Below are 15,645 nucleotides of genomic sequence, written 5' to 3'. Positions count from 1 at the left end.
CATGAGTCCAAATCAGTTTGTGTACCCTTGCCACAATCTCTTGAACTGTCCCCTGATCAATCCCCCGCAAATGAAGAAGACAAAAGAAGTATGTTACACATCCCATATGCAAGTCGAGTTGGAAGTGTAATGTATGGGATGGTCTGTAGTAGACCCGATTTATCCTATAGCATGAGTGTTGTGTCAAGATACGTACATGGCTAATCCAGGCGAAACTCATTGGCATGATTTAAAGGGAGTATTTAAATACTTAAAGGGGTATGCTAACATTCACTACAAGAAAAAAGGCCGACGACAACGGTATTTTAAAACTATTGTTAAAGCCCATGTGATTAAAGGGTGCGCTCAAAGACAACGATTTTTTTCCGTTGTTGTAGCTACAATTTGCGAAAGTTTAGCGAAGGCTTAATGTAAAACCTTCGCTAATTAGCGACGGATTATAAACACTGTCGCTATTAGCGACAATTTAATAAACCGTCGCTACAATTAGCGATAATTAGTTCATGATTTTCGTCGCTAATTTTAGCGACGGTTAGATCATGATTTTCGTCGCTAATATTTCCTGGAAAATAAAAAAATTACTTTTAATAATTTAATAAATATAAAAAAACTTACAATTTGAATAGGCTAACAATATTCATGATATTAAAAAACACTTAAAAAGTTACTAAAAATTAAATGGAAAAAATTTAATCTAAATCAAAATTAAATCGTGTAAGAAGAAAAATTTTAAGTGTTGTAAAGTGTTAAAATTGTGTATGAGAGAAAAATTTTAAGTGTTGTAAAGTGGGTGGAAAAAATGTATCGGAAGTGCTGGTATTTAAAGAAAAACACTTTAATCGACAACGGTTTTCTAAAATCGTTGTCGATTGTCCAAGAAACACGCTTATAAACAACGGTTCCACGTTGTCGTAAACGCTCAAAGACAACGGTCAGTTGGAAAGCAACTTCACAATCAGTGGTAGCCCTGTCCACCACAGAACTGAAGGAATTAAAGAAGGACTTTGGCTTAAAGGAATGGTGTCTGTTAGGGGTAAAACAAGATAAAGTTGTGGTGCATTGCGACAACCAAAGTGCAATACATCTCTCCAAACATCACCAAACACATAGATGTGAGACTGCACTTTGTAAAAGATATCATATCCAAAGGAGATGTCCAAGTGGAGAAGATTGATACGAAGGATAACCCAGCAGATATGATGACAAAGTCATTGACACAGAGCAAGTTCGTGCATTGCATTAACTTGATAAAAGTAGTAGCTTGGAACTGAGCTGGTAACAGGGAGGACGCAGCCAACCTTGAAGTCAAGGTGGAGATTGTTAGAACATAAGGTGACTCTCAAGTTGGTAATTGTTAGTATACTCCAAAGGGTTGACTTATCTGATAGTTAGTATACATAACTGTAATTCAGTTAGTCAGAGGCTTTGGGTAGAGGTTCAGTTGGACAGCTGGAAAAGGCTTGAGAGAGATCAACCGGTAGTTACCTTCTTGTTACAAGTATATATAGCTTGGTTAAAGGGGGCAAGAAGGGGATCGAGAACTTGACAGAAAGCAACACATAAGAAAGTGGATTGATAGGGAGAAATATTGAGAGCATTTGAGAAATTGAGAGATCATTAGTGATTCAATTTTTGCTATTGTTTTTGTGCACTTGTAATTTGTTTGTGAAGTTCATCAATAAAGGGTTTGGCTTGTTCTCTCGTGGACGTAGGCGTTTTTTCATCGCCGAACCACGTATATGATCGTGTTGTGTCGTATGTAGAGGATTCTTTTCGATTCATTGTTGTGCCGTGATTGTGTTAATATCATAGTTGGTCAATTATTCTTTACAATTTCAAAAGAAAATGTAAAGCAAGTGTCTTCTAAACAACACACATTGCATGTTGGATTTTTTTATTTAAATTTTTTTTTGAGCTGGAGGAGGATTTTATTATAATTGGCTGTCAAATTTAAGACATCGTCTCAAATTTAGAGTTCATGTAGACTATAAGCGATCGGCAACATGTCTGGTTTCAACAATAAGAACTAGTGAGATGCTCATGTCGAAGATTAACGCCATGAATCAGAAAAACCCGACCTAGAAATTAATAATCTGACATGAAATTAAAAAAATAATAATAAATATTAAACCCATTTCGAGGGAAAAAATTAATATAGAAATGGTGACTGTACAAACCCTAAACTCGTGGCATTAATTGTTCTTCACATGATTCCGAGCTTCTTTTTCTTGTCTTCTTGAGATGAACACTTCTTCTGGTCTTTGTTAAATCCAATACTGTCGCCTTTGAAAAGATAAAATAAAATATATATATCATTTGTGCAAATTAATTAGCATCATTTAACATATTTAATATGGACAATTTTATTTTAATTTTTTCATTTGGAATATCAAAGGGAAGATGCGAAAGGATTTTAAGAATCCAAAATATTTGGTCGTATATAAAAAATTGTAGGCAATAAATGAAATGTTTTATTCCATATGAGAATACAGTCATCATATTTTATATATGGCATGGGTAGAAGTGCAAAACATATGTATGTAAAATGAAATTGCTGTTGACAAAATAACAATGAAATCATGCAATAAAACAAAACAAGGGAATGCACGGATTTTTGTGAAAAACCTAAGATGGGAAAAAAAAATTGCATAGAAAGAAGTAGAATTTACTAAATCAAAAATCCTGTATAATAAGATGATTCAAGTGAAAAAAATTTTATACATAAAGATGTGTATATATATATATATATATATATATATATATTCAAAACAATAATAGAAATCCATTTTGGCACAAAATAATTTTGAGTCTTGCACCAGATATATCGCACCTTAAAATTTTGAGTCGGATCCAATAAAATTCAGGTCGCGAACTCTAATAGTCGTTTTCAGATCAATTTGAACAAGGTTCGATCATTTCTCCAAACTAAATTACCTAAGATTTCTTGTGTAGTGATTTCTAAGTGATCATATATGTAATGTTCATAAAATCACTTAAATCATTTATTCTTAATTAAAACTTTCAGATATATCCTCCATGCACCCATTCTATACTAATTATGTGCATGGAATGAAGAGATCATGTAAAATATTAGCGATGGAGAGAACCATGTTTTTTGGTAATCGTGTGTTACAAAATTTGAGACGATATATTTCTTATTACAAGGAAGAAAAACAGACATCTTTTCTAAGGAGGAGGAACCACGAGATCGCATCTAGGCGAGCATTAAATGAGCATCTTGATTACTACTATAGTTTTTATTATTTCATATTTATTTTTGGTCCCCAGACTTCGATTAAACTAATCCTGAGTCGAACTCAGTTTAACTCATTATGCAAGCTTAATCTCTTTCAAAATTTTCCCTATTTATTCACAAAACTAAACATAAGATCTTAGTCAAGGAAATTATAACCAAATCTCTTGCGTATCATTTGATGCGAATTGATTCTTTCCACATTCTTGGTTCATCGGTATTTGACTCAGGTTTTACAATCGTTGTAGGTCTACACCGTTCTATTATCTATATTTTTCAATTTATTATATAATTTTTTAATGTCTCGTTCGACGAATCAAGCTTGTCGTTTTATTATTTCACGCATCATCTATTGATATTTATTTATATATTTATTATTTGTGGCCATCATGTAAGGTAGTTTTCGACCAAAACAAAATAGTTGTGATGTAATTGTCCGAATGGACTAATCAAGATTTTGACAAAAAATTCTGCTAAAATGTCGACAACTTGAGTGCAAAAAGCAAAAATGAAAATCCAACTGAAATAAAAGCTAGCACAAATCATTCTAAAAACAAAAAGCTAGCCCAATGAATAAGGCCCAGTAACTCTCTATACAGAAAGTTACAAGCAATTCATAATGTTGTTGTCACAACGCAACATACTTTGTACTATCCAGCTGCAACATTGTCAAGCAATTGAGCCTATTTATTTGAGTTTTACAGCCACCAAATGGTGTTTTGACTTAACAAGCTTCTTAGTTAAGGTGAGGAATGTGCCAAAGACGGGATGAATATACGTTTCATCAGATATTTCTACGTCTGATGTACGTATCATGGTATCTAATGGAAAACAGTGCAAAATTCGATACATAACTGTTTGGGCTAAAAATAATTAATTATGGAAGGCCAATTTAATTACAAGCCCAATTTAATTCTGAAGCACAATTAAATTATATATAAGTCCATAACGGATTAATTCTCATTGATTCAAATCGATCACAAAACGTTGCAAATAGAGGGAGATCGTGGAATGGTGGGCGGAAGAACGTGGCTCATGGGGGATGGGAGAAAACTGCACAGCAGTCGGAAGAAAAAAACATCGGCAAAACACAAAAAAAAAGGACACACAACTCTACAGCAAAAAACTTGCAAAATACTCTCCAGAATTCTATTTTCAAGCGTCTTATTTCTGAAATATTTTTCATTCCATTTTCTAGCATTCTTCGTCTAGATTTCATCAGCTTTCTTTAATATATTGTTGTGTTTTGTAATTTCCTACTGATTTGTTGATACAAATTATGTCAGAGGTTTATTTTCATCAAATTCCAATAGTTTTTCTTCGTTATGGCGTTATAGTTGTTTTAGGAGACTAGAACTGACGGTCGATTTTAGAATTCACGTCGTTTGAATTTTTAGAAGTTAGATTTTTATCATTTTCACACAAATCGGTGCATTTTCGCACCTAGCACGCCCGCAACACCAAATATTGTGCAAACATATTTTTGGCACGCCCAGTTGGACCTCACTATGCCGCAAGAAAGAAAGAAAACGTCAATCAGGAGAGTGGGGAGTCTCTGTGTGACGTCCCGAAAATTTGAGTTCCACATTAACCACGTGCGTGCAAGTTATTAAATTCATCAGGTATTTTATTAAATGGTTTTAATGCATGTTTATTTCATTAATTTGTGTTTTAATTCATGATCTATGAATTTGCATTATTTTAAATTATTATATGATGCACGTTAAAACGTTTTCCTTGAGTTTTAGTTTCAGGCGATTATTCGAGGCGGGATCGAGGAAATGAGACCGGCGACGATTTAGGAGATTTTAAAATGGGGTATTTTATTTTAAGTCAAAGTGTCATTTTAAATGATTTATTTAGTTTCTAGCAATTTTAAAGCCTAATTTGATTACTAAGTGATTTTATGAGTTTTCAAACTTTTAAATATGTGTCACTTATGCATTTTATTTTAAATTAGAGGGGTTAGAAAAGTTAGTATTAGATTAGTATTATTTTATTATTATTTATTTACTCATGCATGATTATCCCTAATTAGGCAATTAATTATTAATTAAGCACAATTTTGTCCCATTATTAATTATTTACCCATGCATGATTATCTCTTAATTAGGCAAGTAATTATTACCTAAGCACAATTTAGCCCTTAATTACCTCTATTTTTATTATTAACTCACGCGCACACACACAATAACACACACCACACCCATAAGTCACACATACTTCATTTGCACATACACATTCTTCATTTTCATCTTTTCAAGAAAAGGGTAGGGTTCTTGGAGAGTAGCAGCCACCACCCTTTCCCCTTCATCATTTCAGCAATTCTCGATCATTTTTGTTGAAAGAAAAGCGCCGCAAGTCGTCTCGGATCAAGCCTCGCACTGTTTCTGCTTCGATATCGCCGGTTCGGTAACGTTAGAGATTTAAAGGCACGTATATTCTGTTCTTTCTGCATCTATCTCGTCATATTATGTGTTGTGTTATTTTTATGCGTAAAAATATATGTGTGACGTGAGTCGTTTGAGCAGAAAACGATTCGGATCAGTTTTGAATTAATTTTAGATCTAAAATCACGTTTTTACCGTCTTTTTAAATACTGCGACTTTTCGGTCGTGATTCTGAGAAAACGTTAAACGTAAAAATTGTAGAACTTTTTGATACCTTCGATTTGACAGTAAATTCAAAATATTTGGATAACAATTGAGTGAGTTATGGTGTTTTTCGTGGGGCTGCTCAAACTGCGTTTTCAGAAAATTATGATATTGATGTGTTCTTGAAGTTTTAATGTTGCAGGCTTCGTTGGGGGTCGACGGGTGACCGTTGCTGCATAAAGGTATACTGGTAATGATGTTGAGAGTATTATTGAGGTTTTGTTTCATGTCGACAGGCACTGGATTAATTAGAAGTCGTAGGAAACGATTCGGTGTCAATTGTCACGTTTTTGAATGATATGTTCGTAAGGTGAACATCATTGCTTTGGGAGTCTATACGAATGTGTTATGATGTTATGGCAAGCTAGGATGGATCTCGAGGTGTCCACTCATAGTCCGTACAATTGAGTCGAGAGTGTTAAACAAAACATGTACAGAATTTTCGTAACTTCGCTTGTCCCGCAGGTACACGGACCCGAGCACGGACCCTGGCACGGGGTCCGTGTCTTTGTTTTTCCCTAGGTGCGCCATTACAGTGAGTACACGGACCTGTACCCAGATCTTAGCACGGGGTCCGTGCCTCCCCTTTTCCTTCGCACACATTTTACCAAGCCTACACGGACCCGGGGCCGGACCTGGGCACGAGGTTCGTGTCCTTCATATTTTGGGGAAAGTCTTATAGTATGCTTTGAGGTTTGACGTCATGGTTTAGTACAATGATTTACGAGGTCGAGTCATGGGAATTTTAGAACGTTCTAAGGAATTGAATGAACTCGTAAGTGAGCATGATTACCTACGTCTAAGTATGCAAGTTAAGCATGTCAATTCATGATCAGTATGTGCAGCAACGGCTCCGATCGAAGTCCAACGAATCCCTCAACGCCAAGTAAGTATGTTGACGTGCAAGAAAATATTTTAAGTTTTTGAGGTATGCTAAATGTCTTGTGACCAAATTATGAATGTGTTTGGAAGTCGGTGAACGTGGCCGAGGACCTCTCCACCCGTTAAATTATGAACGGGTTAGATCGTGGTTGGAAAGCGTTAAATTATGAACGGGGACCAACCAGCCCGTTAAATTATGAACGGGGATCTCATGTATGTGGCAGTGGATACGTCCCTGTCAGCCCAGTATTGTGGTTTGTCTGATCAGGCGTTTATTATGTATGGGTCACTTGCTTTGAAACATCCTCTACGCAAGATGATGAAGCCATGTATGTTTAAGTATGTTCAAGTATGCAAGAATGTTTAAGAAAAGTTTATGGCACGTCTAAGTAAGTATGTACGTATGTTCAAGTTTTATCTTGCAAGTTCAAGTTTAAAGTATGTATGTCTTATTTTAAAGTTGCATGTGATTTTATTACGTAGTAATCGTTATTTCCTAGTTTATACGTGTTGAATCTTTAGACTCACTAGACTTGATCGATGCAGGTGAGTATATTGATGAGGAGACAGGAGGTGACGACCAAGGGGCAGGCTTGGACTGAGTGGGAGGCTAACCCGAGGACCGCAAAGTTTATGTTTTTACGCAAATGTTAATTTTACTCTGATTTCTGGTTTCGAGGGAAATACTTTGAGCACACCTTTCGTGAGAAAACTTTATTTAAGCTATTTTGAGCAACCATGTCTTATGGGGGACTTGGTTGAGTTATTTTATGGCAGACATTGAAAGCATTTTTTCATTCAAGAAAATTTTTAATTTTTCCGCAAATTTTGAGTACGAAAAGTACGGTACGTTACACTCTGGCTAATCAAGAGGGAACTCAGGTTCCACAGCCAGAGCAACCTACTGTTGAACCACAGGTTGAAGAAATAGATCCGCAGATTCCTACTACATACGATCAAGTTTCAAACAGGGTGGTGGAAGAATTGACTGCTATAAAGATTGAAGAAATCTCATTGGCATTATCTAAAGCCATGTCTGACTGTTTAAAGAATCTACTGAGTAAACTGAATCAGTCTACCGGAGGGGAGCAAAATAACACTGTCAAAGAGACTGGTAGGGAAGTAACCAAGTCCATGAATTCGATCAGGGAGTTGGAAACTCAAGGGCTGGCGATCCTCGCCGCCCGGAGTTTACTCTCCCAAATCATCCAGAAAGAAGATATACACCACCTCACAAGAGAGAAGAAACCTTAGGAGGAAGATCCCAGCCATATCCACGTGCTCATGGAGTGGGGAGTTCGAAACAACCAGTTACTCAAGTGTACAGCGTGACAAATCCTCTATACCAACCAGGAGCTTATGATGATATATCGCACATGGATTATCAAGGAGTGGATGGGGGCTTCCCAGGAGGTAATATTGGTTTAAATGCAGGGTTTCAAGCTCGGGGGCAAATTACTACCATCACCAACTCCCCGCTCGGAACATGCACGGGATTGATCCAGAAATGGTGAGAGAGGCTGTTCAAGAGCTTTATGGGCCGGCCTTGAAACAGATTGGCCGCCCAGAGTTCCACAAACCCTATCCAGACTACATAGACGTGAATAACCTGTACCCAAGGGGTTATAGAGTTCATGATTTCAGTTTATTCTCTGGGGAGGATGGCCAATCGAGCATGGAACATATAGCCAGATTCACCATCCAGTGCAGGGAATTAGCCAACTTGGAGAATTTCAACAATCTAAAGTTGCGGCTATTCACGAATTCCCTCACTGGGACTGCATTCGCTTGGTATGCCTCACTCCCCAGAAATTCAGTGATGAGTTGGCAAGAGATGGAAAGACAATTTCACATTCAATTCTATAGAACAGAGCCAGAAATGTGCATTGCCGACTTATCCAGAGTCACTCAAAAGAAAGGGGAGTCTGTGGAGTATTTCATAGACAGGTTCAAGAAGATAAAGAATAGGTGCAAGGTATTCCTACCTGATACCGAGTTCGTGAAGATGGCACAAAAGGGGCTGGATTTTGAATTAAGGAAGAAATTCCAAGGAATGGAGTTCAGGGATTTCTTCGAGCTAGCTGCCAAAGTGGCTGAATACGAAGAACTATTGCGGGAAGAGTCGTACAAGAAGAAAACTGTTGTGTGGTCGTATTATCAGGAGGTGGAAGACGTGGCACTGGCAGAGATTCGGTCAGCTGGTTCTTGCACAGTTCCATTACTAAAATAGAAACCAGCAGAACCTAGAAAGAAAAACAGCCCCCAACTCCCCAAATACATGCAGTATACATTTGATGTGTCAAAGACCGAAGAAGTTTTCGATTTCTTGGTAAAAGAAAAATTCATCACATTCCCACCTGATCACAGGATGCCACCTACAGAAGAGCTGAAGGGACGAGAGTATTGTAAATACCACAACTCCTATAATCATGCCACCAAATCTTGTTGGGCGTTCAAGAATATTTTGCGGGATAGGATTAACCATGGAGTTGTGAAATTTCCTAACAAACAAGAGTCTATGACGGTGGATGATGATCCTTTTCCTCCAGTGGCTTTGGTTAATGTGAATGTGACAGATTTGAGGGATCTTCTCAATGAGAAAAGAAGCCGATCCTTTGTAGTGAAAGACCGAGTAATCAAGAAATACTGGATTCCAAAGGGTCAATTGTTTGAATCTCATGGAAGTTATAGTGCCGATCGAATGCGAACAGTTCAACAGCGTTTCCCTAGAAATGTTGGTGAATCTGTGGCCTATCGGCCTAGGAACCAACATGTCCTTGAAAGACCAGTGCTTGAGAATCAAAAGTTCAGAGGGGAATCATCTCGTGATCAGCACCAGAGATACTGAGACAGTAGAAACATACGTAGAGTTGAGTCACGAAAGGTGGAAACCAGGAAAATATCAGCTGATCAGTGCATGGAGCGGCGTGCATATGAAATCTCAAAAGGAAAAATGATTGAGAGCCGGAGAGCAAAGCCGAGATACGTCCTTCCAGCCAGAGGGGAGTTCAGTGAGTCTTGGAGAGTGGCCCAACACAAAAAGTTCCCTAGGCCACCGACTAGGACTCAAAAGAGACGGCTGTTGAGAGAAAGAGCTATTGCAAGGAGAGAAGAGTCCGCTAAATTGAGAAATGAACCCACAATTGATGTTCCAGTCCCCAGGGAGCCAGTGTGGATTAAATCTAAGTTTGAAAGATCGGCTACTGAAGATAAGTTTGTGGAAGATGATGATGATTTGTTAAGCGAAGAGGATGATCAAGCAAGAAAAACAATTAATTTTCGCGTTGGAGAATTTCACATCACCATGGACTGTGCCACAGGAGTAGTGATACTACCCGAGAGATTTAAAATGATGGAAGAATAGAATGGGGAGTTGATGCTCCAAGAATCAGTGCAAAAGAAAGAGCATGCAAATAAACACCCTGAAGGGAGTTCAAGAGTGATTATCAATAAAGATCACCCGAATAAGCCTAAACAAGTGATAGAAAAGCATACACCGGCCATGACCAAGCACATAAGGCCGTTGTACATCAAAGCCCACTTGAATGGGAAGCCAGTGTCCAGGGTGTTGATTGACAATGGTTCAGCTGTGAATGTTCTTCCAGTAAAAATGTTGAAAAGTTTGGGCAAAAATGAAGAAGACTCGATTCCTTCGGAAGTTTCGGTTGCTGCATTTACAGGTAAAACCACCAAGACCATTGGGGTATTCCCCGCTGGGAGTATGTCATCGTTATGTGCATTTTTCGTGGTAAACTCTCCTGCCAACTTCCAAGCGTTGTTAGGCAGATATTGGATCCATACAAACCAGTGCATATCATCCTCAATGCACCAACTGTTATTATTTTGGTTAGGGGATGATGTGGAGGTTGTAGAAGCTGATGGACAGCCGTTTCAAACAAGTGCAAGTGCAGTTGAAGCTAGATATTAAAATGAGGATTTTGGGCCCATCAAAATCCATAGCAATAACAAGAAAGAAAACCCACTGTACATGCAAACACCAACTCCAAGCTCGGTGTTGGAAAGAATCCTCAAACCTACTGTTATCGTGCCGTCTAGGCCGATAATTCAGCCGCTGATTGAGGAGATTGATGATTGACTCGAACGAAAAAGAAAAAGAGGTAGCTGCAACCTCTATATGGAAGGCACATGTGCAGCAAGTACTGGACAAACTAAAGGAAGAGGAAGCATGGGACACTTATGGAACTGAAGTTGTCCAAGAAGAAGAATATGAAGATGATGAGCTCCAAGTCGATGAGTTGTTGATGGCGCCATCTCAAATGGAAGATGGCTAACATGAAGTTCAAGACCCATTGGAAGATATTAACTTGGGGGAGCTCGAGAATCCAAAAGTGGTATATGTGAGTAAGCTACTGGAAGAGCAGTTTAAGCAAGACTTGATCAACATGTTGAAGGAATACAAAGATTGTTTTGCATGGAGTTATGATGACATGCCAGGGTTGCACCAAAAATTGGTTGAACACCGACTTCCACTCAAAGAAGGTTTCAAACCATTTCAACAACCATCTCGTCGCATGTCAAAAGAAGTTGAATTGAAAGTGAAAGAGGAAGTTGAGAAATTGTTAAAGGCCAAGTTTATAAAACCAATCAGATATACCGAATGGCTTTCGAACATTGTGCCATTCATGAAAAAGAATGGCAAGGTCAGAATATTCATTGACTTCCGAGACTTGAACTGTTCAACTCCCAAAGATGTATATGTGATGTCGATACCTGATATGTTAATCGATTCAGTGGCTAGACATGAATTGTTATCCTTCATGGACGGGTTCTCGGGCTACAACCAGATCAAAATAGCAGAGACTGACACTCACAAAACAGCATTCAGATGCCCGGGAGCTGTTGGTACGTTTGAATGGCTTGTTATGCCATTCGGGCTAAAGAACGCAGGAGCCATATATCAAAGAGCTATGAATTCGATCTTTCATGACATGATAGGGCATCATATTGAAGTATATATAGATGATATTGTTGTGAAGTTTAAACAAGCTGCTGATCACATTGAACACTTGAGGAAGAGTTTCCAAAGAATGAGGCAACAGGAGTTGAAGTTAAATACATTGAAATGTACCTTTGGCGTGAAAGCAGGAAATTTTTGGTATTTCTGGTACATCAGAGGGGAGTTGAAGTGGATAAAAATAAAGTCAAATCCATTATGGAAGCGAATCCGCCTAAAAACAAGAAATAGTTGCAACGCTTCCTTGGGCAAGTAAATTACTTGAGGCATTTTATTTCTAACCTTGCAGGGAAGACAAAGGAGTTTTCAAAGCTGTTGAAGCTCAAAGACAGCGGGGAGTTCAGATGGGAAGAGTCACATCAGAAAGCTTTTGATGTGATCAAGAGTTATCTATCTAACCCGCCTGTTCTGACGCCTCCCAGGTATGGAATGCCCCTTAAATTATACATCTTTGCTGCTCATGAATCGATTGGATGTCTATTAGTTCAAAATAATCATGAAGGAAATGAACAAGCCATCTATTATTTGAGTAGATTCCTTACTCCAGTAGAGGTGAGATACTCTGTGATTGAAAATCTATGATTAACAATGTATTATGCATGTACTAAGTTAAGAGATTATTTGATACAATCAAGAGTGTTTGTGGTGGCTAAAACTGATTTGATTAAATACATGCTTAATAGACCCATTCTCTCGGGGCGGATTGGTAAATGGTCTTTTGCATTGGCCGAGTTTACATTGACCTGTTACCCCCAAAATTCAATAAAAGGCCAAGCTATCGCCGATTTTTTAGCTGATCATCCTTCACTTGATGAGTTTATTGGAGAACATGTTGGATTTCCAGTTTGTGGAGTGGGAGTTCAACCCTGGGAGTTGAAGTTTGATGGATAAAGTACAGAAACAGCAGCTGGATTTGGTATTGTGATCACCTCCCTAAGAGGTGTGAAAACCGCTCTATCCTTTAATTTGGATTTCCCATGCACCAAAAATCAAGCGGAATACCAAGCACTCGTAATTGGATGGAAATTCTGAAAGATTTAGGGGCAAGAGAATTGTTAATAACAGGGGATTCTCAGCTGGTACTCAAACAACTGTCAGGGGAGTTCAAATGCACAAGTTTGTCCTTGGCTCCTTACTATACCGCAGCATCCCAACTTCTAGATGATTTCTAGGAAGTGTCATTAGTCCACGTCCCAAGACAAGAAAATTGGGAGGCAGACGAGTTGGCACATGTTGCTTCGGGATTGCAGATGTCTCCCGAACTTACACACAGGCTAGTGTTGATTCAGAAGAAAAACCACCTTTAAATTCAGCAAAGAGGGATTTAGGTAGACACGCTCAACTTGGATATAAACTTAGCTGGTGACTGGAGGGATGACACGAAAATGGTGCTAGAATCAACCGGGAGAGATATTCCACATGGTTTAAAAAAGAGAGCTCTTAATTACATTTTAGTGGAGGGAGATTTGTACAGGAAAGGGTTAGATGGTTTGCTCCTCAGATGCATAGGCTTCCCAGAGGATTTGGAGATCATGAAGCAAGTTCATGAGGGATTGTGTGGAGCGCATCAATCTGGAATAAAGATGAGATGGTTGATAAGGAGGTATGGCTACTATTGGCCATCCATCCTGAAAGATTGCATCAAATATGCTAAGGGATGCCAGCCGTGTCAGAAACATGGGAACATCCAAAGAATCCCGGCTGACGAGCTTCACAGCGTCGTCAAACCATGGCCGTTCAAGGGCTGGGCCATGGGCTTAATAGGGAAAATCTACCCCTCATCATCTAAAGGCCACTCGTTCATCCTTGTGGCCACAGATTTTTTCACCAAATGGCTAGAAGCAGTGCCTTTGAAGAAAGCGGACCAAGGTGATGTCATTAACTTTGTGAAAGAAAATATCATTCATAGATTTGGAATTCCAGAGTCGTTGACCACAGATCAAGGAACTATGTTCACAGGCTCAGATATGAGGGAGTTTGCAGAAGACTATGGAATTAAATTGATAAACTCATCCCCTCATTACCCACAGTCCAATGGGCAAGCCGAAGCGTCAAATAAAGTGTTGATAAAGATTCTACAAAAGATGATGGAAGAGAATCCCAGGGATTGGCCAAGGCTCTTATCAGAAACTTTATGGGCGTACAGAACATCCAAGAGGACTGCCACTGGAGTGAGCCCTTTTTCCCTCACCTTTGGCCATGATGCAGTGCTCCCATTGGAGATTATGGTGCCATCAATGCGAGTGGCAAAGCAAAATGAATTTTCCTTTGAGCATTATAATGAAGCAATGATCATGGAGTTGGAAGAACTAGATGAGCTGAGAATCCAAGCGTACAATGCTTTGATGTTACAGAAACAGAAAGTGGTGATAATCTACAACAAAAGAGTTAACAAGAAAAGTTTCCATGAAGGAGAAATAGTGTGGAAGGCCATACTACCAATAGGAACAAAGGATAGGGAGCTGGGCAAATGGTCTCCCAACTGGGAGGGACCATTCAAGGTACATAAGGCGTTAGACGGAAATGAATATTGGCCATCAAGCTTAGATGGCCATCCACACAAAAGATGCATAAACGGCAAGTATCTCAAGCCGTATTTTCCAAGTATGAGGGAAGAAGTAGGAAAAGCTTGGGAGTGAAGCAAACACGAAGGCTAATATTCAGTGGGGAGTTGGCATGCTTCAGTGGGGAGTTGGCCTTCGGGGCCACTTTTGTATATATTAAGTTCCTTATTTCAAGATGTCATGTGATGTAGGCCCTTGGGCCACTGAAATAAATATATGTTGTTTATGATTCAACAATAAAATTGATAGGAGAGAGTGGGACAGTAAGTCACTTTCATTCATTATTTTTAAGGCCCTTTGTTTCACTAAAGAGTCGGCCTTTTGGCCACTTATTTCCAATATTTTTATGGTACGAGAAATCATGGTAAAGTAGGTCGTACCGCCATTGTATAAATTGCTTCTTTGCATGTGCAGTGACAGGCCCGTGAAGTAGGCCATTAGGCCACTTAGAATAGGGCAAGAAAGAAACATATCGAGCGGGGAGTTGGGTTCACCAAACAGAACATCGAGTAATAATGAAGAACAAAAAAGAACAAGGACGTTATGCGAGCCACAAGAAGACCCAGAAGTTGACTTTGGAAGAAAAATAGGCTAACCAGCCATTTTTGTATGCTTTTAGCTTCATGTTGTGGGATTTTGTTTGAAGTAGGCCTTAGGGCCACTAATGTAAATATTTTGTTGGTTATGATTCAATAAACGAGAAAAATCAATTAAAGTTGGCCACTAGGCCAGTTTTATCATATTAAATGCATTTTGTTTCGATTGGGAATCAGATGAGGAAATAATCGCGAGCGGGGAGTTTTTGAGGCCAACCTATGGCTTGAAGCTATTGAAGTGAATTGGGTTAATTGAATTAAGCCTTCCCAATATCCAATACATATCATCACATACAAACCCACTTTCATTTCACATCCATCACCCAACAACCACAACACCAAACCAACAGTCAACAAATCAAAAGCGGAATTACCGCATGCAATAGTAGTAAGTAAACGTGTATGTGGGAAAGAGGTTCGACTGAAGTGCGAATGCACATACGTGTATGCGGGGAAGGGATCCGACTGAAGTGCAAATGCATATACGTGTATGTGGGAAAGGGATCCGACTGAAGTGCAAATGCATATACGTGTATGCGAGAAAGGGATCCGACTTAAGTTCAATGCGTGGTGTTAAGGACGAGGGAGTTGTCTTTAGTGGATGCAGCATAAAACAGCACATAAGATCACATAAGAGTTTGATAGGTACCCGTGTTTCAAGAATCTCCAAATGACACCAAAGCTTAAGTGTCGAACGCAATGGAGAACTGAGGCCAATCTA

The sequence above is a fragment of the Primulina eburnea genome, chromosome 11 (genome assembly GCF_022965805.1).
Source record: "Primulina eburnea isolate SZY01 chromosome 11, ASM2296580v1, whole genome shotgun sequence".
Classification (NCBI taxonomy): domain Eukaryota; kingdom Viridiplantae; phylum Streptophyta; class Magnoliopsida; order Lamiales; family Gesneriaceae; genus Primulina; species Primulina eburnea.
This window is presented reverse-complemented; position numbering follows the sequence as displayed.